The following is a 24,226-nucleotide window of genomic DNA, read 5'->3' on the forward strand; positions in this document are numbered from 1 at the left end:
AGCCCAATATTTAGTATATAAGGAGCAACCCTCTTTTGTACAAATCGAACAGGCTCCTAGACACTGCCCATGTGTAGTTTCTGTGACTTCTGTGTCCCTGCAGTAATAAACCTTTGGTCTTTGACGCCACCATCGAGAAGCCCGTGTTTCTGTTTATTTGTGTACCAAGACAGGTGGAACTCCGGGGTCTTCGGGTGTTGTCCCTGACACCTCTGGACGGAACCAAAAAAGTCCAGAACTCCAGTGTGGCGGGTTGTGTGTGTGTGTGGTGGGTTGTGTGTGTGTGTGGTGGGTTGTGTGTGTGTGTGGTGGGTTGTGTGTGTGTGTGTGGCGGGTTGTGTGTGTGTGTGGCGGGTTGTGTGTGTGTGTGGCGGGTTGTGTGTGTGTGGGGCGGGTTGTGTGTGTGTGTGGGGCGGGTTGTGTGTGTGTGTGGGGCGGGTTGTGTGTGTGTGTGGGGCGGGTTGTGTGTGTGTGTGGGGCGGGTTGTGTGTGTGTGGGGCGGGGGGTTGTGTGTGTGTGGGGCGGGTTGTGTGTGTGTGGGGCGGGTTGTGTGTGTGTGTGGCGGGTTGTGTGTGTGTGTGGCGGGGGGTTGTGTGTGTGTGTGGCGGGGGGTTGTGTGTGTGTGGGGCGGGGGGTTGTGTGTGTGGGGCGGGGGGTTGTGTGTGTGTGGGGCGGGGGGTTGTGTGTGTGTGGGACGGCGGGTTGTGTGTGTGTGGGGCGGGTTGTGTGTGTGTGGGGCGGGTTGTGTGTGTGTGGGGGTTTTGTGTGTGTGGGGTTGTGTGTGTGTGGGGTTGTGTGTGTGTGGGTGTTGTGCATGAGTGTGGGGTTGTGTGTGTGGGGTTGTGTGTGTGTGTGTGGGGGGGTTGTGTGTGTGTGTGTGGGGGGTTGTGTGTGTGTGTGTGGGGGGTTGTGTGTGTGGGGGGTTGTGTGTGTGTGTGTGGGGGGTTGTGTGTGTGTGTGGGGGGTTGTGTGTGGGGGGGGGTTGTGTGTGTGTGTGGGGGGGGGTTGTGTGTGTGTGTGGGGGGGGGTTGTGTGTGTGTGTGGGGGGGTTGTGTGTGTGTGTGTGGGGGGGTTGTGTGTGTGTGTGTGGGGGGGTTGTGTGTGTGTGTGGGGGGGTTGTGTGTGTGTGTGGGGTTGTGTGTGTGTGTGGGGGGGGGGGGGTTGTGTGTGTGTGTGGGGGGGGGGTTGTGTGTGTGTGTGGGGGGGTTGTGTGTGTGTGTGGGGGGATTGTGTGTGTGGGGGGATTGTGTGTGTGTGGGGGGATTGTGTGTGTGTGGGGGGTTGTGTGTGTGTGTGGGGGGTTGTGTGTGTGTGGGGGGGGTTGTGTGTGTGTGGGGGGGGGTTGTGTGTGTGTGTGGGGGGGTTGTGTGTGTGTGGGGGGTTGTGTGTGTGTGGGGGGGGGGGTTGTGGTGTGTGTGGGGGGGTTGTGTGTGTGTGTGGGGGGGGTTGTGTGTGTGGGCGTTTGTGGGGGCGTTGTGTGTGTGGGCGTTGTGTGTGTGTGGGGGGGTTGTGTGTGTGTGGGGGGGTTGTGTGTGTGTGGGGGGTTGTGTGTGTGTGTGGGGGGTGTGGGTGTGTGTGTGTGTGGGGGGTGTGTGTGTGGGGGGGTTGTGTGTGTGTGTGTGGGCGTTTGTGGGGGCGTTGTGTGTGTGGGCGTTGTGTGTGTGTGTGTGTGGGGGGGGTGTGTGGGGGCGTTGTGTGTGTGTGTGGGCGTTGTGTGTGTGTGTGGGCGTTGTGTGTGTGTGTGGGCGTTGTGTGTGTGTGGCGGGTTGTGTGTGTGTGTGGCGGGTTGTGTGTGTGTGTGGCGGGTTGTGTGTGTGTGTGGCGGGTTGTGTGTGTGTGTGGCGGGTTGTGTGTGTGTGTGGCGGGTTGTGTGTGTGTGTGGCGGGTTGTGTGTGTGTGTGGCGGGTTGTGTGTGTGTGTGGCGGGGGGTTGTGTGTGTGTGGGGCGGGGGGTTGTGTGTGTGTGGGGCGGGTTGTGTGTGTGTGGCGGGTTGTGTGTGTGGGGCGGGGGGTTGTGTGTGTGTGGGGCGGGGGGTTGTGTGTGTGTGGGGCGGGGGGTTGTGTGTGTGTGGGGCGGGGGGTTGTGTGTGTGTGGGGCGGGTTGTGTGTGTGTGGGGCGGGTTGTGTGTGTGTGGGGCGAGTTGTGTGTGTGTGGGGCGGGTTGTGTGTGTGTGGGGGTTGTGTGTGTGTGGGGGTTGTGCATGAGTGTGGGGTTGTGTGTGTGTGGGGTTGTGTGTGTGTGGGTGTTGTGCATGAGTGTGGGGTTGTGTGTGTGGGGTTGTGTGTGTGTGTGTGGGGGGGGTTGTGTGTGTGTGTGGGGGGTTGTGTGTGTGTGGGGGGGGTTGTGTGTGGGGGGGTTGTGTGTGTGTGTGGGGGGGGTTGTGTGTGTGTGTGGGGGGGGGTTGTGTGTGTGTGTGTGGGGGGGTTGTGTGTGTGTGTGTGGGGGGGTTGTGTGTGTGTGGGGGGGGTTGTGTGTGTGTGGGGGGGTTGTGTGTGTGTGGGGGGGGTTGTGTGTGTGTGTGGGGGTTGTGTGTGTGTGTGGGGGTTGTGTGTGTGTGTGGGGGTTGTGTGTGTGTGTGGGGGTTGTGTGTGTGTGTGGGGGGGGTTGTGTGTGTGTGTGTGTGTGGGGGGGGTTGTGTGTGTGTGGGGGGGTTGTGTGTGGGGGGGTTGTGTGTGTGGGGTGTGTGTGTGTGTGTGTGTGTGTGTGTGTGTGTGTGTGGGGGTTGTGTGTGTGTGTGTGGGGGTTGTGTGTGTGTGTGGGGGTTGTGTGTGTGTGTGGGGGTTGTGTGTGTGTGGGGGTTGTGTGTGTGTGGGGGTTGTGTGTGGGGGTTGTGTGTGTGTGTGTGTGTATGTGTGTGTGGGGGTTGTGTGTGTGTGTGTGTGTGGGGGGGGTTGTGTGTGTGTGGGGGGTTTGTGTGTGGGGGTTGTGTGTGGGGTTGGTGTGTGTGTGTGTGTGTGTGTGTGTGTGGGGGGGTTGTGTGTGGGGGGTTGTGTGTGTGTGTGTGTGTGGGGGGGGTTGTGTGTGTGTGGGGGGGTTGTGTGTGGGGGGGTTGTGTGTGTGGGGGGGGTGTGTGTGTGTGTGTGTGTGTGTGGGGGTTGTGTGTGGGGGTTGTGTGTGTGGGGGGGGTTGTGTGTGTGTGTGGGGGGGTTGTGTGTGTGGGGGGTTGTGTGTGTGTGTGTGGGGGGTTGTGTGTGTATGTGTGGGGGGTTGTGTGTGTGTGTGTGTGGGGGGGTTGTGTGTGTGTGGGGGTGTTGTGTGTGTGTGGGGGTTGTGTGTGTGTGGGGGTTGTGTGTGTGTGTGGGGGTTGTGTGTGTGTGTGGGGGTTGTGTGTGTGTGTGGGGGTTGTGTGTGTGTGTGGGGGTTGTGTGTGTGGGTGGGGGTTGTGTGTGTGGGGGGGGTTGTGTGTGTGGGGGGTTGTGTGTGTGTGTGGGGGGTTGTGTGTGTGTGGGGGGGGGTGTGTGTGTGGGGGGGTTGTGTGTGGGGGGTGTGTGGGCGTTGTGTGTGTGTATGGGCGTTGTGTGTGGGCGTTGTGTGTGTGTGTGGGCGTTGTGTGTGTGTGTGGGCGTTGTGTGTGTGTGTGGCGTGTGTGTGGGCGTTGTGTGTGTGGGGTGTGGCTCAATGGTTAGAGCGGCAGACCCTGATTCAGAGTTCTGGCCAGGGACCAGGGTTCGATTCCTGCCTCGGCAGGGTCTCGGGCTCAATTTCCTCAGACCTGGTAATTCTCGCCTCTGTGCCTATTCTAATCACGGGCCCCATGCTGCAACTCTGGGCAATAGCTTGCTTAGCCTCCACACCGGCCCCAACAGCGCTAAGGATGCCTGGCTTCACCCTGGGGGTGCCCAGGAGTGGACACTTCACAGGGAAAGCCAGGAGGGGTTCCACAGCGGTATGAGTATCAGCGCCAGGAAGCCGAATAGGCGACACCGCAAGGTGACCGTCTGGTGACAGTGCGCTCTATAAGTACCATGACATTTACATTTACATTTTACATTTACATTTGGGGTTGTGTGTGTGGTTGTGTGTGTGTGTGTGGGGTTGTGTGTGTGTGTGTGGGGTTGTGTGTGTGTGTGGGGTTGTGTGTGTGTGTGGGGTTGTGTGTGTGTGTGGGGTTGTGTGTGTGTGTGGGGTTGTGTGTGTGTGGGGTTGTGTGTGTGTGGGGGGTTGTGTGTGTGGGGGGGGTTGTGTGTATGTGTGTGTGGGGTTGTGTGTGTGTGTGTGTGGGGAGTTGTGTGTGTGTGTGGGGGGGGTTGTGTGTGGTGTGTGTGTGGTGTGTGTGTGGGGTTGTGTGTGGGGTTGTGTGTGGGGTTGTGTGTGGGGTTGTGTGTGGGGTTGTGTGTGGGGTTGTGTGTGGGGTTGTGTGTGGTGTGTGTGTGGGGTTGTGTGTGGTGTGTGTGTGGGGGTGTGTGTGGTGTGTGTGTGGGGGTGTGTGTGGTGTGTGTGTGGGGTTGTGTGTGGTGTGTGTGTGTGTGGTGTGTGTGGTGTGTGTGTGGGGTTGTGTGTGTGTGGGGTTGTGTGTGTGCGGGGTTGTGTGTGTGCGGGGTTGTGTGTGTGCGGGGTTGTGTGTGTGTGGGGTTGTGTGTGTGTGTGTGTGTGGTTGTGTGTGTGTGTGTGTGGGGTTGTGTGTGTGTGTGTGTGGGGTTGTGTGTGTGGGGTTGTGTGTGTGTGTGTGGGGTTGTGTGTGTGTGTGGGGTTGTGTGTGTGTGTGTGTGTGTGGGGTTGTGTGTGTGGGGTTGTGTGTGTGTGTGTGGGGTTGTGTGTGTGTGTGTGTGGGGTTGTGTGTGTGTGTGTGTGGGGTTGTGTGTGTGTGTGTGGGGTTGTGTGTGTGTGTGTGTGGGGTTGTGTGTGTGTGTGTGTGGGCGTTGTGTGTGTGTGGGCGTTGTGTGTGTGTGTGGGCGTTGTGTGTGTGTGTGGGCGTTGTGTGTGTGGGTGTTGTGTGTGTGTGTGGGTGTTGTGTGTGTGTGGGGGTGTTGTGTGTGTGTGGGGGCGTTGTATGTGTGTGTGTGTGGGCGTTGTGTGTGTGTGGGCGTTGTGTGTGTGTGGGGTTGTTGTGTGTGTGTGTGGGGGTGTTGTGTGTGTGTGGGCGTTGTGTGTGTGTGGGCGTTGTGTGTGTGTGGGCGTTGTGTGTGTGTGTGGGTGTTGTGTGTGTGTGTGGGCGTTGTGTGTGTGTGGGCGTTGTGTGTGTGTGGGCGTTGTGTGTGTGTGGGCGTTGTGTGTGTGTGGGCATTGTGTGTGTGTGGGCGTTGTGTGTGTGTGTGGGCGTTGTGTGTGTGTGTGGGCGTTGTGTGTGTGTGTGGGCGTTGTGTGTGTGTGTGGGCGTTGTGTGTGTGTGTGTGTGGGCGTTGTGTGTGTGTGTGGGGGTTGTGTGTGTGTGTGGGGTTGTGTGTGTGTGTGGGGTTGTGTGTGTGTGTGGGGTTGTGTGTGTGGGGGGGTTGTGTGTATGTGTGTGTGGGGTTGTGTGTGTGTGTGTGTGGGCGTTGTGTGTGTGTGTGTGGGCGTTGTGTGTGTGTGTGTGGGCGTTGTGTGTGTGTGTGGGCGTTGTGTGTGGGTGTGGGCGTTGTGTGTGGGTGTGGGCGTTGTGTGTGTGTGTGTGGGCGTTGTGTGTGTGGGCGTTGTGTGTGTGTGTGTGTGGGCGTTGTGTGTGTGTGTGTGGGCGTTGTGTGTGTGTGTGTGGGCGTTGTGTGTGTGTGGGCGTTGTGTGTGTGTGTGGGCGTTGTGTGTGTGTGTGGGCGTTGTGTGTGTGTGTGGGCGTTGTGTGTGTGTGTGGGCGTTGTGTGTGTGTGTGGGCGTTGTGTGTGGGTGTTGTGTGTGGGTGTTGTGTGTGGGTGTTGTGTGTGTTGTGTGTGCGTGTGTGGGGGCGTTGTGTGTGCGTGTGTGTGGGCGTTTTGTGTGCGTGTGTGTGGGCGTTTTGTGTGCGTGTGTGTGGGCGTTTTGTGTGCGTGTGTGTGGGCGTTTTGTGTGCGTGTGTGTGGGCGTTGTGTGTGCGTGTGTGTGGGCGTTGTGTGTGCGTGTGTGTGGGCGTTGTGTGTGCGTGTGTGTGGGCGTTGTGTGTGCGTGTGTGTGGGCGTTGTGTGTGTGTGTGGGGGTTGTGTGTGTGTGTGGGGGTTGTGTGTGTGTGTGGGGGTTGTGTGTGTGTGTGGGGGTTGTGTGTGTGGGTGGGGGTTGTGTGTGTGGGGGGGGTTGTGTGTGTGGGGGGTTGTGTGTGTGTGTGGGGGGTTGTGTGTGTGTGGGGGGGGTTGTGTGTGTGGGGGGGTTGTGTGTGGGCGGTGTGTGTGTGTGTGTGTGGGCGTTGTGTGCGTGTGTGTGGGCGTTGTCTGTGCGTGTGTGTGGGCGTTGTCTGTGCGTGTGTGGGCGTTGTCTGTGTGTGTGTGGGCGTTGTCTGTGCATGTGTGTGGGCGTTGTGTGTGCGTGTGTGTGGGCTTTGTGTGTGCGTGTGTGTGGGCGTTGTGTGCGTGTGTGTGGGCGTTGTGTGCGTGTGTGTGTGTGTGTGTGTGTGGGCGTTGTGCGTGTGTGTGTGTGTGTGGGCGTTGTGTGTGTGTGTGGGCGGTGTGTGTGTGTGTGGGCGTTGTGTGTGGGCGGTGTGTGTGTGTGTGTGTGTGGGCGTTGTGTGTGTGTGTGTGTGGGCGTTGTGTGTGTGTGTGTGGGCGTTGTGTGTGTGTGTGTGGGCGTTGTGTGTGTGTGTGTGGGCGTTGTGTGTGTGTGTGTGGGCGTGTGTGTGGGGGGGTTGTGTGTGGGGGTTTTGTGTGGGGTTGTGTGTGTGGGGGGGTTGTGTGTGTGGGCGTTTTGTGTGTGTGTGGGCGTTTTGTGTGTGTGTGGGCGTTGTGTGTGTGTGTGGGCGTTGTGTGTGTGTGTGGGCGTTGTGTGTGTGTGTGGGGTTGTGTGTGTGTGTGTGGGGTTGTGTGTGTGGGGTTGTGTGGGGTTGTGTGTGTGGGGTTGTGTGTGTGTGTGTGGGTGGGGTTGTGTGTGTGTGTGTGGGTGGGGTTTGTGTGGGTGGGGTTGTGTGTGTGGGTGGGGTTGTGTGTGTGTGTGTGGGGTTGTGTGTGTGTGTGTGTGTGTGTGTGGGCGTTGTGTGTATGTGTGTGGGCGTTGTGTGTGTGTGTGTGGGCGTTGTGTGTGGGGATGTGTGTGTGTGTGGGGATGTTGTGTGTGTATGTGGGGATGTTGTGTGTGTATGTGGGGATGTTGTGTGTGTGTGGGGATGTTGTGTGTGTGTGTGTGGGGGGGTGTTTTGTGTGTTGGGGGTTATGTGTATGTGTGGGGTGGGTTTTGTGTGTGTGGGGGGGTTGTGTGTGTGTGCACATTTCTTGTGTCCTGACATCTCAGATGTCTCCAGCAGCTGGTGGTCCATGTATGTTTTACAGGGGTCTGAACCCAGGGCAGATGAAATAGTAAAGCGCCTTCTTGTGCATGCTCTCCTTGTATTTGCATGGCGGGTGTGAGGAGCTCACAAAATTGTCAGATTTGATTGAGTTATTTTTCAAGTTGGATGCATAAGAGAATGTAGCATGTGAACCACAAATAAAGCTGAATTGCAATTAGCGCATTAGTACTGTTTGCTATTGTCCTGCTGTGTGGCACTCGGAGATTGACCAAAGCTGGGAGCAAAGGACACACTGATGTCTAGATTAATTCTAAATAATTAAAGGGAAAGTATCTCAAACTGGGAAGCCAGGGAGGAGACATTTTGAAGAACGTGAGATTTGGTCTCTTAAGTCTGGATTTTGTTTGCTCTGTTGTGAGGAGCGAGCCTAATGGCGAGTGCACTGAGAAATATTGACTAAACATGCATGCCCCTCCCAAAAATATTCTCTCTGGCACACTACTAACCCCCCTGCCAAATGTCTCTGTATGTCTCCTGCAGATGTGCACGCACGCGCAGCCATCGATGACGGCGGATAAACATAGCGGCCTGCACGGGTCGGTTTCCAATCGCCTCTCACTGGTCTCCAGCTGAGCTCGCCAATTAAAACATGAAACCCGAGGCCCGCCAAAGACCCCCCTACGACCACATTAATGGCGGCAGCGGAGGCGCAGCGTAATGCCAGATCGCACTGAACGAGGATAAAAAAGAGAGTTAAAGGGAAGGAATCGGTGTTTGCCTGTAGTGCTTAGATAAGAGTTAACCCTTAGCCGTAAGCACTATATTATAAAGGGAACGCCTGCATTGATTCACTTATCGGGCTTACCCTTCAGAAGCCAACAGGCTTAAAGTACTTACTCTGGGTGCAGCTTCCAACTCATTTGCAAATCCTTGGGACCGTGATCTCACATTAGGGACGAGTAGGCAGGCAGGGCTACATCAAACACGAACACTGTCTGCAAAATCAGTAGGGCTGGGGAGGATACATTTATTTATTTACAGGAGTTTACATGCGGTGCACTAACACTACAAACAAGCTCTTGGCATTGCTGTGGGGAGGGAGGGAGGAGAAATGCGAGACACAGCCTGACGCCCGTGAAAGTACCGCCGGCCGTGGGCAGTGAATAATTAGGGGAGGAGAAATGCCTGAGGCCGAGCGCACGCTGGGGGAAGTTTCAGATGCCTGTGGGAGGGAGGCTGATGGCTTTGATGTGGGGAAATGCACGTACTTGTGTTCACGTGATGTTCACGTGAACTGTTTGAAATCTGCCCGATGGTTTGAGAACTTTTTTGCCTACTAAAATTCTCCCCTATCCATTCCTTGCGGAAAGTGATAGGCGAGACCTAAAAACATAGGAGGGGAGGATACCAATGGGATAAAAAGGGGTAGGTACATTGTACCGGAAAAACAAGAAGTCTGAAATTCCGGATACATTTGGGATAAAAACGGGTAGGATCATTATACAAGAAAATAAGTAGTCTCAGCTCCTGGGTGGGATGCCAAGAAGGGCCGGGAAGGTATTATCCGGAAAAATCAAGGATAATGCTGTAATGGTTGGTGGAACAAGGTCATAGAGGAGATTGTAATGCAATCGTTAGGCGAGGAATTTGCCCATAAGAAAAATGTTGGTCTCCTTTTCGAAGCGTGCCAAAGAAGACAGTCTTCTGATGGTGGGCGGTAGAGAGTTCCATATTCTTTGAGCGGCCCCAGAGATTGTAGTTCTTCTTCTTTTTTTTTTTTTTTTTTTTTTGGACGCGAGCTGGTTGGAGCAAAAAGGTCTCTAGCAGTTTCTGGCTCCTCCGGATATATCGAGTTTCTGGGCGAGGAATGCAAGGTAATTGAGTATAGAGCCTTGTGAGTAATGCAGGCCATCTTAAGTTGGATTCTGGCCTCGAGTGGAAGCCAGTTCAGAGCTTTAAGGTGGGGAGAGATGTGGTTGAATTTCTTTGAACTGGTTAAGAGTCTGGCGGCGGCGTTGAGGCAGGCTTTCAGTGGGGCCAGAGTTCTTGGGTAGACCTGCGAGAGTAGAGCATCCCTATTCTAGTCTGGAGATGACTAGTGCCCGGGTTGACATTTTTAGGTTGGGAGTGTCAAGGAAGGGTTTCAGGTTTCTTAGGTAACTCAGGTAAATTCTGGCAGCTCTGGCCATCAAGTTGTATGGCCACGCTTGTTCAAGTTACCGTCTATAGTTATTCCAAGGAATTTAGCAGAGTCCACAATGGTAGGAGCGCAGTTTAGCGCTGTGATAGCCTTGATACATTCTTGGATGTCTGGATTGGTTTTGGGTGGGGAGGTAAGAAGAAACTCAGGTTTTTTGCTTTAAGTTTGAGCTGGTTAGAGGTGAGCCAGTGAACAGTCCGCTTCAAGGCCTCATTCAGGGAGAGGATGTCATTGGCATACATGTGGTAGGAGATATTGGCGGTGCGTAGCACCTCTGCGAGCGGTTCCAAGAAAAGATTGAAAAGGGTAGGGGACAGGGTTGAGCCTTGAGGAACTCCCACCGTGATCGGAGAGGGAGCCGATAGGTTGCCGTTAATTAGGACTCGCTGTGAGCGATTCTAGACGAAGGACATAAACCATTCAAGAACTGTGCCATCCTGAGTTTGAGGCGTTCAAGGAGTGTTTCATGGTTGACCGTTTTGAAAGCCGTGGATAGGTCTGGCAGGATAAGGTGACCGGTTTTGCCTTGGTCCAGGGCTTGAAGGGCATCATCCATGATGTAGAAGAGTGTGGTTTCAGTGCTGTGTCCAGGTCTGAACCCGGATTGGAAGTCATCTAGTAAGTGGAAGTTGGTGATGTGTAAGCTCAGCTGCAGTTGCACACATTTTTCCAGAACTTTTGCTAGGAGTGGGATGTTGGATATAGGTCTATAGTTGTCAGGGGAGATAGGATCCAGCTGAGGTTTTTAGGTCTCGCCTGTCGATGCGCATGCGCATCGAGCTTGCGAGCCTATTGCGGCCTAACCACGCTTTAACTAACAAGCAAGGAATCGTGGCGATTCCTTGCAGTGCCCGTGACTTTTAAGCTCAATGCGCATGTGCATTGAGCTTAAAAGCGCGTGCACAGCCGCCCGCATTCCTCCGACACCTTTGAAGTGAAGCTTAGCTTCACTTCAAAGGCCCGGCTTCTTCACACCCACATGCCGCTCTCGCTCTCCCCGCTCCGCCCCCTCCCCTGCCCGCCGTGTGACCTCGGCTTACACTCACCCCTCCTTTCTCCCCTTTAGGCTGCTTTCGGATGCTTTGTTCGCAGCTTGTTCTTCTAGCCACTACAGTTAGCCTAGCGCCGCACCATCACCCACCTCTGCAACTCCTCCCACAACACTGCCTGCTAAGTACACAGACTGTTCGCCGGTATGTGATGCGACTGCATTTCCTCTGACAGCGCCGCAGGGAGTTGTCAGCTGCTTCATGTTACTTTTGACAAATCAGGAGAGGATAAAAGAAACCACCAGTTTAAGCACATGCACAAGTAACTCTACGTTACGTCTGCCCCACCATCCGTTCTTGATGCAGACAGAATAGTTGCTAAACATTATGTATGTGCTACGTACATAACTCTGCCTTATTAAAAAGAATTCCATTTTAAATAGCGCTTGTTACAGTTGTACTAATGTACCATTAGTCTAGACGTTAATTCCATTGGCACAGCTTCTGGGAGCTCGCATTCCATCATCAAAGGCATCAGCCTCGCTCTGGCCTCACTTCTCCTCCCCCCTAATTGCTCTCACTCTCCATCTCTTGCCACACGCATCAGTAGGCAGCCCACCCCCTCCCTCTCCATTTGTTTCTATGCCTACTGGTTTTGCAGCACTTGTGAAATCCTTCTGGTGGGTGATGCAAGCGAGGAACATACGTGGTGCACACTCAGCTCAGGCGCCTGGATTCCTTGCTGCTTGTGGCCTGGACGAATATATTAATTCTCCCATCTGGTAGTTGTTTGCTGTTCATTTTTTCGGGGGTGATGGGCTACGACACAGTGGACTTCTCTCTCTTTTTTTTTAAGGTATTAAATGAGAAGAAAATGTGTAGAGCAAGAATCGATCATCTAAAGGAATTTTTGCCCCAGCCGTGAACAGGAAATGCTAATTACCATACATCCCTCCAGAATCATTTGCGCACAAAACATCGTGTTTAGGAGGCTGACAGGTAATAGAGTACAGTTCGGAGTTTTGCTCCTGCTTTCTTATTGCCCATTGACACTGTGGTTTGCACACTCTGTCAATTTGTTTTTTATTCTACCACTGGGCAAAGTACCATTAGATGTGTGCTTAAAAATATCAGCAGTACTTATTCACTCGTGCACGGCTCGCTCTTGGATTTATTTTTATTGGCCATTAACTCTGTGGTTTGCGCACTCTGTCAATTTCTTATATTCTCCCATTAGGCAAAGTAACATGTGCTGTGGGCTTAAAAATATCAGCATTCGTTAATCACTCGTGCATGGCTTACTTTTTTTTATCACTTGTGTTTTTTGTTTCTCTCTCTCTCTCTCTCTCTCTCTCTCTCTCTCTCTCTCTCTCTCTCTCTCTCCTTCCCTTCCCTTCCCTTCCCTTCATTTACTCTCTCTCTCTCTCTCTCTCTCTCCTTCCCTTCCCTTCCCTTCCCTTCCCTTCATTTACTCTATCTCCCCTTATTTCTCTCTCTCTGACTCCCCTTCATTCACTCTCTATCACCTTTATTCTTTTTCCTCTTGCTCTCTTTTCTCTCACTCATTCCCACACTTGACAGGACCAACAGTGGGCGCTTCTTACATACAGGTACAACAGAGCGCGCATCTCACACAGACAGGAACAGGGGCCACATCTCACACAGACAGGAACAGAGGATGCTTCTCACACAGACAGGAGCAACAGAGGGAGCACAGTGTGTGTGTGGGTGTTGTGCATGAGTGTGGGGTTGTGTGTGTGGGGTTGTGTGTGTGTGTGTGGGGGGGGTTGTGTGTGTGTGTGGGGGGTTGTGTGTGTGTGGGGGGGGTTGTGTGTGGGGGGGTTGTGTGTGTGTGTGGGGGGGGTTGTGTGTGTGTGTGGGGGGGGTTGTGTGTGTGTGTGTGGGGGGGTTGTGTGTGTGTGTGTGGGGGGGTTGTGTGTGTGTGGGGGGGGTTGTGTGTGTGTGGGGGGGTTGTGTGTGTGTGGGGGGGGTTGTGTGTGTGTGTGGGGGTTGTGTGTGTGTGTGGGGGTTGTGTGTGTGTGTGGGGGTTGTGTGTGTGTGTGGGGGTTGTGTGTGTGTGTGTGGGGGTTGTGTGTGGGGGTTGTGTGTGTGTGTGTGGGGGGGGGGTTGTGTGTGTGTGGGGGGGTTGTGTGTGGGGGGGTTGTGTGTGTGGGGGGTGTGTGTGTGTGTGTGTGTGTGTGGGGGTTGTGTGTGTGTGTGGGGGTTGTGTGTGTGTGTGGGGGTTGTGTGTGTGTGTGGGGGTTGTGTGTGTGTGAGGGGGTTGTGTGTGTGTGGGGGTTGTGTGTGTGTGGGGGTTGTGTGTGGGGGTTGTGTGTGTGTGTGTGTGTATGTGTGTGTGGGGGTTGTGTGTGTGTGTGTGTGTGTGGGGGGGGTTGTGTGTGTGTGGGGGGGTTGTGTGTGGGGGTTGTGTGTGGGGGTTGCGTGTGTGTGTGTGTGTGTGTGTGGGGGTTGTGTGTGGGGGTTGTGTGTGTGTGTGGGGGGGGTTGTGTGTGTGTGGGGGGGTTGTGTGTGGGGGGGTTGTGTGTGGGGGGGTTGTGTGTGTGGGGGGTGTGTGTGTGTGTGTGTGTGTGTGTGGGGGTTGTGTGTGTGGGGGGGTTGTGTGTGTGTGTGGGGGGGTTGTGTGTGTGGGGGGTTGTGTGTGTGTGTGTGGGGGGTTGTGTGTGTATGTGTGGGGGGTTGTGTGTGTGTGTGTGTGTGTGGGGGTGTTGTGTGTGTGTGGGGGTGTTGTGTGTGTGTGGGGGTTGTGTGTGTGTGGGGGTTGTGTGTGTGTGTGGGGGTTGTGTGTGTGTGTGGGGGTTGTGTGTGTGTGTGGGGGTTGTGTGTGTGTGTGGGGGTTGTGTGTGGGGGTGGGGGTTGTGTGTGTGGGGGGGGTTGTGTGTGTGGGGGGTTGTGTGTGTGTGTGGGGGGTTGTGTGTGTGTGGGGGGGGTTGTGTGTGTGGGGGGGTTGTGTGTGGGGGGTGTGTGGGCGTTGTGTGTGTGTATGGGCGTTGTGTGTGGGCGTTGTGTGTGTGTGTGGGCGTTGTGTGTGTGTGTGGGCGTTGTGTGTGTGTGTGGCGTGTGTGTGGGCGTTGTGTGTGTGGGGTGTGGCTCAATGGTTAGAGCGGCAGACCCTGATTCAGAGTTCTGGCCAGGGACCAGGGTTCGATTCCTGCCTCGGCAGGGTCTCGGGCTCAATTTCCTCAGACCTGGTAATTCTCGCCTCTGTGCCTATTCTAATCACGGGCCCCATGCTGCAACTCTGGGCAATAGCTTGCTTAGCCTCCACACCGGCCCCAACAGCGCTAAGGATGCCTGGCTTCACCCTGGGGGTGCCCAGGAGTGGACACTTCACAGGGAAAGCCAGGAGGGGTTCCACAGCGGTATGAGTATCAGCGCCAGGAAGCCGAATAGGCGACACCGCAAGGTGACCGTCTGGTGACAGTGCGCTCTATAAGTACCATGACATTTACATTTACATTTTACATTTACATTTGGGGTTGTGTGTGTGGTTGTGTGTGTGTGTGTGGGGTTGTGTGTGTGTGTGTGGGGTTGTGTGTGTGTGTGTGGGGTTGTGTGTGTGTGTGGGGTTGTGTGTGTGTGTGGGGTTGTGTGTGTGTGTGGGGTTGTGTGTGTGTGTGGGGTTGTGTGTGTGTGGGGGGTTGTGTGTGTGGGGGGGGTTGTGTGTATGTGTGTGTGGGGTTGTGTGTGTGTGTGTGTGGGGAGTTGTGTGTGTGTGTGTGGGGGGTTGTGTGTGGTGTGTGTGTGGTGTGTGTGTGGGGTTGTGTGTGGGGTTGTGTGTGGGGTTGTGTGTGGGGTTGTGTGTGGGGTTGTGTGTGGGGTTGTGTGTGGGGTTGTGTGTGGTGTGTGTGTGGGGGTGTGTGTGGTGTGTGTGTGGGGGTGTGTGTGGTGTGTGTGTGGGGTTGTGTGTGGTGTGTGTGTGTGTGGTGTGTGTGGTGTGTGTGTGGGGTTGTGTGTGTGTGGGGTTGTGTGTGTGTGGGGTTGTGTGTGTGCGGGGTTGTGTGTGTGCGGGGTTGTGTGTGTGTGGGGTTGTGTGTGTGTGTGTGGTTGTGTGTGTGTGTGTGTGGGGTTGTGTGTGTGTGTGTGTGGGGTTGTGTGTGTGGGGTTGTGTGTGTGTGTGTGGGGTTGTGTGTGTGTGTGGGGTTGTGTGTGTGTGTGTGTGTGTGGGGTTGTGTGTGTGGGGTTGTGTGTGTGTGTGTGGGGTTGTGTGTGTGTGTGGGTGTGGGGTTGTGTGTGTGGGGTTGTGTGTGTGTGTGTGTGGGGTTGTGTGTGTGTGTGTGGGGTTGTGTGTGTGTGTGTGTGGGGTTGTGTGTGTGTGTGTGTGGGCGTTGTGTGTGTGTGGGCGTTGTGTGTGTGTGTGGGCGTTGTGTGTGTGGGTGTTGTGTGTGTGTGTGGGTGTTGTGTGTGTGGGGTTGTGTGTGTGTGGGGTTGTGTGTGTGTGGGGTTGTGTGTGTGCGGGGTTGTGTGTGTGCGGGGTTGTGTGTGTGTGGGGTTGTGTGTGTGTGTGTGGTTGTGTGTGTGTGTGTGTGGGGTTGTGTGTGTGTGTGTGTGGGGTTGTGTGTGTGGGGTTGTGTGTGTGTGTGTGGGGTTGTGTGTGTGTGTGGGGTTGTGTGTGTGTGTGTGTGTGTGGGGTTGTGTGTGTGGGGTTGTGTGTGTGTGTGTGGGGTTGTGTGTGTGTGTGTGTGTGGGGTTGTGTGTGTGGGGTTGTGTGTGTGTGTGTGTGGGGTTGTGTGTGTGTGTGTGGGGTTGTGTGTGTGTGTGTGTGGGGTTGTGTGTGTGTGTGTGTGGGCGTTGTGTGTGTGTGGGCGTTGTGTGTGTGTGTGGGCGTTGTGTGTGTGGGTGTTGTGTGTGTGTGTGGGTGTTGTGTGTGTGTGGGGGTGTTGTGTGTGTGTGGGGGTGTTGTGTGTGTGTGGGGGTGTTGTGTGTGTGTGTGGGGGTGTTGTGTGTGTGTGGGGGCGTTGTATGTGTGTGTGTGTGGGCGTTGTGTGTGTGTGGGCGTTGTGTGTGTGTGGGGTTGTTGTGTGTGTGTGTGGGGGTGTTGTGTGTGTGTGGGCGTTGTGTGTGTGTGGGCGTTGTGTGTGTGTGGGCGTTGTGTGTGTGTGTGGGCGTTGTGTGTGTGTGTGGGCGTTGTGTGTGTGTGGGCGTTGTGTGTGTGTGGGCGTTGTGTGTGTGTGGGCGTTGTGTGTGTGTGGGCATTGTGTGTGTGTGGGCGTTGTGTGTGTGTGTGGGCGTTGTGTGTGTGTGTGGGCGTTGTGTGTGTGTGTGGGCGTTGTGTGTGTGTGTGGGCGTTGTGTGTGTGTGTGTGTGGGCGTTGTGTGTGTGTGTGGGGGTTGTGTGTGTGTGTGGGGTTGTGTGTGTGTGTGGGGTTGTGTGTGTGGGGGGGTTGTGTGTATGTGTGTGTGGGGTTGTGTGTGTGTGTGTGTGGGCGTTGTGTGTGTGTGTGTGGGCGTTGTGTGTGTGTGTGTGGGCGTTGTGTGTGTGTGTGGGCGTTGTGTGTGTGTGTGGGCGTTGTGTGTGGGTGTGGGCGTTGTGTGTGGGTGTGGGCGTTGTGTGTGTGTGTGTGGGCGTTGTGTGTGTGTGTGTGGGCGTTGTGTGTGTGTGTGTGGGCGTTGTGTGTGTGTGTGTGGGCGTTGTGTGTGTGTGTGTGGGCGTTGTGTGTGGGCGTTGTGTGTGTGTGTGGGCGTTGTGTGTGTGTGTGGGCGTTGTGTGTGTGTGTGGGCGTTGTGTGTGTGTGTGGGCGTTGTGTGTGTGTGTGGGCGTTGTGTGTGGGTGTTGTGTGTGGGTGTTGTGTGTGGGTGTTGTGTGTGGGTGTTGTGTGTGTTGTGTGTGCGTGTGTGGGGGCGTTGTGTGTGCGTGTGTGTGGGCGTTTTGTGTGCGTGTGTGTGGGCGTTTTGTGTGCGTGTGTGTGGGCGTTTTGTGTGCGTGTGTGTGGGCGTTTTGTGTGCGTGTGTGTGGGCGTTGTGTGTGCGTGTGTGTGGGCGTTGTGTGTGCGTGTGTGTGGGCGTTGTGTGTGCGTGTGTGTGGGCGTTGTGTGTGCGTGTGTGTGGGCGTTGTGTGTGTGTGGGGGGGTTGTGTGTGTGTGTGGGGGTTGTGTGTGTGTGTGGGGGTTGTGTGTGTGTGTGGGGGTTGTGTGTGTGTGTGGGGGTTGTGTGTGTGGGTGGGGGTTGTGTGTGTGGGGGGGGGTTGTGTGTGTGGGGGGTTGTGTGTGTGTGTGGGGGGTTGTGTGTGTGTGGGGGGGGTTGTGTGTGTGGGGGGGTTGTGTGTGGGCGGTGTGTGTGTGTGTGTGTGGGCGTTGTGTGCGTGTGTGTGGGCGTTGTCTGTGCGTGTGTGTGGGCGTTGTCTGTGCGTGTGTGGGCGTTGTCTGTGTGTGTGTGGGCGTTGTCTGTGCATGTGTGTGGGCGTTGTGTGTGCGTGTGTGTGGGCTTTGTGTGTGCGTGTGTGTGGGCGTTGTGTGCGTGTGTGTGGGCGTTGTGTGCGTGTGTGTGTGTGTGTGTGTGTGGGCGTTGTGCGTGTGTGTGTGTGTGTGGGCGTTGTGTGTGTGTGTGGGCGGTGTGTGTGTGTGTGGGCGTTGTGTGTGGGCGTTGTGTGTGGGCGGTGTGTGTGTGTGTGTGTGTGGGCGTTGTGTGTGTGTGTGTGTGGGCGTTGTGTGTGTGTGTGTGGGCGTTGTGTGTGTGTGTGTGGGCGTTGTGTGTGTGTGTGTGGGCGTTGTGTGTGTGTGTGTGGGCGTTGTGTGTGTGTGTGTGGGCGTTGTGTGTGTGTGTGTGGGCGTTGTGTGTGTGGGGCTTGTGTGTGGGGGTTTTGTGTGTGTGGGGGGGTTGTGTGTGTGGGCGTTGTGTGTGTGTGTGGGCGTTGTGTGTGTGTGTGGGCGTTGTGTGTGTGTGTGGGGTTGTGTGTGTGTGTGTGGGGTTGTGTGTGTGGGGTTGTGTGGGGTTGTGTGTGTGGGGTTGTGTGTGTGTGTGTGTGTGGGGTTGTGTGTGTGTGTGTGGGTGGGGTTTGTGTGGGTGGGGTTGTGTGTGTGGGTGGGGTTGTGTGTGTGTGTGTGGGGTTGTGTGTGTGTGTGTGTGTGTGTGTGGGCGTTGTGTGTATGTGTGTGGGCGTTGTGTGTGTGTGTGTGGGCGTTGTGTGTGTGTGTGTGGGCGTTGTGTGTGGGGATGTTGTGTGTGTGTGTGGGGATGTTGTGTGTGTATGTGGGGATGTTGTGTGTGTATGTGGGGATGTTGTGTGTGTGTGGGGATGTTGTGTGTGTGTGTGTGGGGGGGTGTTTTGTGTGTTGGGGGTTATGTGTATGTGTGGGGTGGGTTTTGTGTGTGTGGGGGGGTTGTGTGTGTGTGCACATTTCTTGTGTCCTGACATCTCAGATGTCTCCAGCAGCTGGTGGTCCATGTATGTTTTACAGGGGTCTGAACCCAGGGCAGATGAAATAGTAAAGCGCCTTCTTGTGCATGCTCTCCTTGTATTTGCATGGCGGGTGTGAGGAGCTCACAAAATTGTCAGATTTGATTGAGTTATTTTTCAAGTTGGATGCATAAGAGAATGTAGCATGTGAACCACAAATAAAGCTGAATTGCAATTAGCGCATTAGTACTGTTTGCTATTGTCCTGCTGTGTGGCACTCGGAGATTGACCAAAGCTGGGAGCAAAGGACACACTGATGTCTAGATTAATTCTAAATAATTAAAGGGAAAGTATCTCAAACTGGGAAGCCAGGGAGGAGACATTTTGAAGAACGTGAGATTTGGTCTCTTAAGTCTGGATTTTGTTTGCTCTGTTGTGAGGAGCGAGCCTAATGGCGAGTGCACTGAGAAATATTGACTAAACATGCATGCCCCTCCCAAAAATATTCTCTCTGGCACACTACTAACCCCCCTGCCAAATGTCTCTGTATGTCTCCTGCAGATGTGCACGCACGCGCAGCCATCGATGACGGCGGATAAACATAGCGGCCTGCACGGGTCGGTTTCCAATCGCCTCTCACTGGTCTCCAGCTGAGCTCGCCAATTAAAACATGAAACCCGAGGCCCGCCAAAGACCCCCCTACGACCACATTAATGGCGGCAGCGGAGGCGCAGCGTAATGCCAGATCGCACTGAACGAGGATAAAAAAGAGAGTTAAAGGGAAGGAATCGGTGTTTGCCTGTAGTGCTTAGATAAGAGTTAACCCTTAGCCGTAAGCACTATATTATAAAGGGAACGCCTGCATTGATTCACTTATCGGGCTTACCCTTCAGAAGCCAACAGGCTTAAAGTACTTACTCTGGGTGCAGCTTCCAACTCATTTGCAAATCCTTGGGACCGTGATCTCACATTAGGGACGAGTAGGCAGGCAGGGCTACATCAAACACGAACACTGTCTGCAAAATCAGTAGGGCTGGGGAGGATACATTTATTTATTTACAGGAGTTTACATGCGGTGCACTAACACTACAAACAAGCTCTTGGCATTGCTGTGGGGAGGGAGGGAGGAGAAATGCGAGACACAGCCTGACGCCCGTGAAAGTACCGCCGGCCGTGGGCAGTGAATAATTAGGGGAGGAGAAATGCCTGAGGCCGAGCGCACGCTGGGGGAAGTTTCAGATGCCTGTGGGAGGGAGGCTGATGGCTTTGATGTGGGGAAATGCACGTACTTGTGTTCACGTGATGTTCACGTGAACTGTTTGAAATCTGCCCGATGGTTTGAAAACTTTTTTGCCTACTAAAATTCTCCCCTATCCATTCCTTGCGGAAAGTGATAGGCGAGACCTAAAAACATAGGAGGGGAGGATACCAATGGGATAAAAAGGGGTAGGTACATTGTACCGGAAAAACAAGAAGTCTGAAATTCCGGATACATTTGGGATAAAAACGGGTAGGATCATTATACAAGAAAATAAGTAGTCTCAGCTCCTGGGTGGGATGCCAAGAAGGGCCGGGAAGGTATTATCCGGAAAAATCAAGGATAATGCTGTAATGGTTGGTGGAACAAGGTCATAGAGGAGATTGTAATGCAATCGTTAGGCGAGGAATTTGCCCATAAGAAAAATGTTGGTCTCCTTTTCGAAGCGTGCCAAAGAAGACAGTCTTCTGATGGTGGGCGGTAGAGAGTTCCATATTCTTTGAGCGGCCCCAGAGATTGTAGTTCTTCTTCTTTTTTTTTTTTTTTTGGACGCGAGCTGGTTGGAGCAAAAAGGTCTCTAGCAGTTTCTGGCTCCTCCGGATATATCGAGTTTCTGGGCGAGGAATGCAAGGTAATTGAGTATAGAGCCTTGTGAGTAATGCAGGCCATCTTAAGTTGGATTCTGGCCTCGAGTGGAAGCCAGTTCAGAGCTTTAAGGTGGGGAGAGATGTGGTTGAATTTCTTTGAACTGGTTAAGAGTCTGGCGGCGGCGTTGAGGCAGGCTTTCAGTGGGGCCAGAGTTCTTGGGTAGACCTGCGAGAGTAGAGCATCCCTATTCTAGTCTGGAGATGACTAGTGCCCGGGTTGACATTTTTAGGTTGGGAGTGTCAAGGAAGGGTTTCAGGTTTCTTAGGTAACTCAGGTAAATTCTGGCAGCTCTGGCCATCAAGTTGTATGGCCACGCTTGTTCAAGTTACCGTCTATAGTTATTCCAAGGAATTTAGCAGAGTCCACAATGGTAGGAGCGCAGTTTAGCGCTGTGATAGCCTTGATACATTCTTGGATGTCTGGATTGGTTTTGGGTGGGGAGGTAAGAAGAAACTCAGGTTTTTTGCTTTAAGTTTGAGCTGGTTAGAGGTGAGCCAGTGAACAGTCCGCTTCAAGGCCTCATTCAGGGAGAGGATGTCATTGGCATACATGTGGTAGGAGATATTGGCGGTGCGTAGCACCTCTGCGAGCGGTTCCAAGAAAAGATTGAAAAGGGTAGGGGACAGGGTTGAGCCTTGAGGAACTCCCACCGTGATCGGAGAGGGAGCCGATAGGTTGCCGTTAATTAGGACTCGCTGTGAGCGATTCTAGACGAAGGACATAAACCATTCAAGAACTGTGCCATCCTGAGTTTGAGGCGTTCAAGGAGTGTTTCATGGTTGACCGTTTTGAAAGCCGTGGATAGGTCTGGCAGGATAAGGTGACCGGTTTTGCCTTGGTCCAGGGCTTGAAGGGCATCATCCATGATGTAGAAGAGTGTGGTTTCAGTGCTGTGTCCAGGTCTGAACCCGGATTGGAAGTCATCTAGTAAGTGGAAGTTGGTGATGTGTAAGCTCAGCTGCAGTTGCACACATTTTTCCAGAACTTTTGCTAGGAGTGGGATGTTGGATATAGGTCTATAGTTGTCAGGGGAGATAGGATCCAGCTGAGGTTTTTAGGTCTCGCCTGTCGATGCGCATGCGCATCGAGCTTGCGAGCCTATTGCGGCCTAACCACGCTTTAACTAACAAGCAAGGAATCGTGGCGATTCCTTGCAGTGCCCGTGACTTTTAAGCTCAATGCGCATGTGCATTGAGCTTAAAAGCGCGTGCACAGCCGCCCGCATTCCTCCGACACCTTTGAAGTGAAGCTTAGCTTCACTTCAAAGGCCCGGCTTCTTCACACCCACATGCCGCTCTCGCTCTCCCCGCTCCGCCCCCTCCCCTGCCCGCCGTGTGACCTCGGCTTACACTCACCCCTCCTTTCTCCCCTTTAGGCTGCTTTCGGATGCTTTGTTCGCAGCTTGTTCTTCTAGCCACTACAGTTAGCCTAGCGCCGCACCATCACCCACCTCTGCAACTCCTCCCACAACACTGCCTGCTAAGTACACAGACTGTTCGCCGGTATGTGATGCGACTGCATTTCCTCTGACAGCGCCGCAGGGAGTTGTCAGCTGCTTCATGTTACTTTTGACAAATCAGGAGAGGATAAAAGAAACCACCAGTTTAAGCACATGCACAAGTAACTCTACGTTACGTCTGCCCCACCATCCGTTCTTGATGCAGACAGAATAGTTGCTAAACATTATGTATGTGCTACGTACATAACTCTGCCTTATTAAAAAGAATTCCATTTTAAATAGCGCTTGTTACAGTTGTACTAATGTACCATTAGTCTAGACGTTAATTCCATTGGCACAGCTTCTGGGAGCTCGCATTCCATCATCAAAGGCATCAGCCTCGCTCTGGCCTCACTTCTCCTCCCCCCTAATTGCTCTCACTCTCCATCTCTTGCCACACGCATCAGTAGGCAGCCCACCCCCTCCCTCTCCATTTGTTTCTATGCCTACTGGTTTTGCAGCACTTGTGAAATCCTTCTGGTGGGTGATGCAAGCGAGGAACATACGTGGTGCACACTCAGCTCAGGCGCCTGGATTCCTTGCTGCTTGTGGCCTGGACGAATATATTAATTCTCCCATCTGGTAGTTGTTTGCTGTTCATTTTTTCGGGGGTGATGGGCTACGACACAGTGGACTTCTCTCTCTTTTTTTTTAAGGTATTAAATGAGAAGAAAATGTGTAGAGCAAGAATCGATCATCTAAAGGAATTTTTGCCCCAGCCGTGAACAGGAAATGCTAATTACCATACATCCCTCCAGAATCATTTGCGCACAAAACATCGTGTTTAGGAGGCTGACAGGTAATAGAGTACAGTTCGGAGTTTTGCTCCTGCTTTCTTATTGCCCATTGACACTGTGGTTTGCACACTCTGTCAATTTGTTTTTTATTCTACCACTGGGCAAAGTACCATTAGATGTGTGCTTAAAAATATCAGCAGTACTTATTCACTCGTGCACGGCTCGCTCTTGGATTTATTTTTATTGGCCATTAACTCTGTGGTTTGCGCACTCTGTCAATTTCTTATATTCTCCCATTAGGCAAAGTAACATGTGCTGTGGGCTTAAAAATATCAGCATTCGTTAATCACTCGTGCATGGCTTACTTTTTTTTATCACTTGTGTTTTTTGTTTCTCTCTCTCTCTCTCTCTCTCTCTCTCTCTCTCTCTCTCTCTCTCTCTCTCTCTCTCTCTCTCTCCTTCCCTTCCCTTCCCTTCCCTTCATTTACTCTCTCTCTCTCTCTCTCTCTCCTTCCCTTCCCTTCCCTTCCCTTCCCTTCATTTACTCTATCTCCCCTTATTTCTCTCTCTCTGACTCCCCTTCATTCACTCTCTATCACCTTTATTCTTTTTCCTCTTGCTCTCTTTTCTCTCACTCATTCCCACACTTGACAGGACCAACAGTGGGCGCTTCTTACATACAGGTACAACAGAGCGCGCATCTCACACAGACAGGAACAGGGGCCACATCTCACACAGACAGGAACAGAGGATGCTTCTCACACAGACAGGAGCAACAGAGGGAGCATCTCACAGACAGGAACAACAGGGGGCGCATCTCACACAGGCAGGAACAGGGGGCACACACGCAACGCCACTCTCACACGCCACTCATCCACGCAACGCCACTCATCCACGCAACGCCACTCATCCACGCAACGCCACTCATCCATTTGCAAAACGAAAAAAGTTAAACTCTTCTATTGCGAGACCTATTGCATTTTCAATGCTTGTTTTAAGATGGGGGCGACTTGGCTGGCTTAGAGTCAGGTATCGATCCCTGTAGGAGGGAAGCGTTGATTATTGCAGTCCAGGAATGGATGATAGCCTGAGAGGCGGCGGCTAGGCAGTTAGAAGGGAGAGGATAATTGAAGTGATTGTTCAGGTTTAAGGAAGATAGAATTTTTGAGGCAGAGTGTTCGTCATAGACTTTAAAGTTGGACCAGTGCGCTTGGTATTTGGGTGAAGTCTGGGAGGGCAGCGCAGAGAAAGGAGGTAGAGCCAACGGAGTTAGGGAAAAAGTTGCAAATTTAAGTTAGATTCCTAGAGCAGAGATTTTGTTGCAGAAGAAGGAGGAGAATTCCTCGCAAGATATTCGCGATTTAGGGGTTTCTTTGGAGGTTTTTGCTAGTTTGCTGGATTGGTGTTTGACCAAGTCAAAAAGCTTGCGAGGTCTATCCATGGCGTTCTCTAGTTCTGCTCTGCAGAATTCTTTTTTCGAGTTGAGGATTTTCCTATTGTAGGCATTTCTGGTCTGGCGGAGAAGTTTTCGGTGGGCTGCTGACGGGTGCTGTTTCCAGTTACGTTCTGTCTGCCGAAGGGATCTCCTCTCCTTGTTGAGGGATTTGTTGAACCAGGGATTCCTGTCTTTGGTCTGGGTTCTTTAAATGGCAAAGTTGAAGTTAGCAATTTTAAACTGCCCTTCCAGACTGCAGTGGCAGACGGGGAGCCATGTTTTGCGTGGTCTTACGTTCAGTGGCACAACTATTGGTGCAGTCCACGAGAGGCACCTCAACTAACAGGCCCTAGGAACCGTGGTACCATATACTAGGGGCTTACTAGTAAGTTGCACTATGCCAATTACGGACAGGGTTAGAGCACATGCACTGAGTCCTGGTTAGCAGGGCTGTAGGTAGTCCAGAGCCATTACACCAGTAACAAGTAGTCGAAATGGGGGGAAAAAGTGGGTGAGGGTGTAAACCTGCAAAAATGCTGTTTCCGCACACAAAACTTTTACTTCTGGAACAATTTATGGCTCCCTTTAAGGATAAAACATTCTAAACCTTTCTGCGTAAATCTCTCATGGCAGAGGGGGGTGTGGCCGGCAAGATGGTTGACCCCATGTACTTGATGCAGGCTCCTGAGCCCCTAGTAGTAATCCTGCACCATTCTGTGCCCTGGAATGAGGTAGGGTGCCCCAAACATGCACTATTTCAAGTTGTCAAAGCCTTAACTGAGCCTGGTAC

The 24,226-nt window shown here is 53.4% G+C and overlaps 1 protein-coding gene across 2 annotated transcripts in view; it reads left to right on the plus strand.

Moving 5' to 3' along the window:
- LOC144828371 (uncharacterized) overlaps nt 1-24,226 on the plus strand; it is a 99,120-nt gene that overhangs the window by 51,976 nt on the left and 22,918 nt on the right. Inside the window, exon 1 of one of the 2 annotated variants that reach the window (XM_078686484.1) lies at nt 21,927-22,063. The exons of the other annotated variant lie outside the window; for it this stretch is intronic. The gene's annotated coding sequence lies outside the window, so the exon portion shown is untranslated. Of the gene's footprint in view, nt 1-21,926; nt 22,064-24,226 lie in introns of those variants that run through there. 2 annotated transcript variants of the gene reach the window in all.

This window comes from Lissotriton helveticus, chromosome 4_1 (genome assembly GCF_964261635.1).
Source record: "Lissotriton helveticus chromosome 4_1, aLisHel1.1, whole genome shotgun sequence".
In the NCBI taxonomy this organism is placed as follows: Eukaryota; Metazoa; Chordata; class Amphibia; order Caudata; family Salamandridae; genus Lissotriton; species Lissotriton helveticus.